This window comes from Ranitomeya variabilis, chromosome 5 (assembly GCF_051348905.1).
Source record: "Ranitomeya variabilis isolate aRanVar5 chromosome 5, aRanVar5.hap1, whole genome shotgun sequence".
NCBI classification, from domain to species: Eukaryota; Metazoa; Chordata; class Amphibia; order Anura; family Dendrobatidae; genus Ranitomeya; species Ranitomeya variabilis.
The window spans coordinates 520548983-520550886 of NC_135236.1; positions in this window are offsets into that span (position 1 = coordinate 520548983).

A 1904-nucleotide genomic window follows, 5' to 3' on the forward strand; every position below is an offset into this window, starting at 1 on the left:
AACTTTATAATATATTTTAACAGAGTAATCTGCTTTTTTCTCTGCCAAAACAAAGCTTTCATTTTTAAAATTCTCAATTCTGAGGTAAAATCTATATTCAGTGAAAATAAACTATTACATTACTGAGATAGGAAATGGCAGTTGGTGCTAATAAGTTTCTATATCGATAAGGAGGGGTGGAGCTCTGCTTCCAGCTCATCACTCTGTCTGCATGTTTTCGCCCCCTTCGTAGTCGAAGAGGACCATGACTTTGGGGTTTAGAGGAGGATCAGTGGCTTTGGAGAAGGAGGTGACTGATGAGGCTAATCTGGGTCCTGACGGCTCGCCCACATATGGGACACCAGTAAGTAGATGTAGTCAGGACAGTAGACACAGCTTGTGCCTTGTGCACGCTTTCGTTTGCCTCAAAGATTCTCCTGTCTTCAGCTGCATGAGCACCTGAGGTGATCCTGCCTTGCGACGGTCCAGGGCAAGCTTCTCCCTTTCATTGACTGTCTACATAGAAACTTATTAAAGGCAACTGCCATCTCCGATCATACTAATGTAATAATCTGTCTTCACTGAATACAGATTTTACCTGAGAATTGAAAATGTTTAAAATAAATGATCAGTTCTGACAGAGAAAAAGGCAAATTTCTGATAAGATATATTACAGGTTTTTTTTATTTTCATGTGTACGCTTGATTTGTGAAATAAAAATGAAAATTGGCGTTTTTCCTTATCAAATCCAACATTAAGGCGTATATCACGTTTATTTATACTGTAGTCTATAGCCTAAATATCAACCTTTTTTTTTTATAGAGGAGCAGTATATCATATAGCTTAAAAACTGGACCTATTTCTATCAGTGACACCGTAGCTTTCAATGTAACTTGTTAGAAGGGCAGATGAACTGTCTGAATATGCAGCAATCTCGGCTTTTGTGTAACCTCAAAGGGGACGAACGATTTTTACAACAGTTTGTATATGGGCAGCATATCCTGTATACACAAGGATACATACAATGACTATGGGCGATTTTTACGCTCACATAAAAGATTAGAACAGCTCACAAATAAGCGTTCAGATAAACATTCATTCTGACGACCAATGGCCTGAGTAAAAGGGCCTTAATCTACTTTAGTTGTTTAATTTTATCTTAATCTCGTTATTGTTACATATCATATCTAAATATATTGTATTTTGGCGCTCCCACCATGCTGCTGCAATTAGCACCCGAAAAATCTGTTGTAACTTTTTCCTGCTACCAAAGGTAGAAAAATAAAAATCAAAGTTGTAAACTGTGCTGTAAAGCAATTGAAGAAACACTCCTCGTAAGTAGTAAATTGTTCCTACCTAAAGATGCAGTAATCCAAAGTCACCAGTAGCGTGTCCGTTGGATCTGTTACTTATCCAAAATCTCCAGCTTTCAATAAATAAGAATTAGAGATCATCCATGGATCATTAGTCAGTTGTAGCTTTTTCCTTCTGTGCAAGTGTTCAGCGATGTCTGTGATGGTGAGTCCAAGTTTTCTTGCAGGGCTCTGGCCAGTAGCGTTGCGGTCAGCAGATTTGCTTCTGAGCAACCTTCTCTAAGTGATGTGACGTCACTCGCTATGGAATGGTCCGTGAAACAAAAAGATGTAACTAATCCTCTACCTTCGAAACGCAAAGTCACATCTTTTGATTCACGGACCTTTCTGTAGCAAGTGTTGTCACATCGCCCAGAGGAGGTTGCTCTGAAGGAAATCAATTGACTATCAGAGACATCGCAGAACTCTTCCACAGAAGCAAAAAGCTACAAGTATCGGGCGATCTTATTCATTAAAGGCTGCACAAGTAACAGATCCAGTGAACACGCTACTTATGACTTTAGATTGCAGCATCTCTAGGCAGGGACAACTTACTACTTACGTGGACAGTTT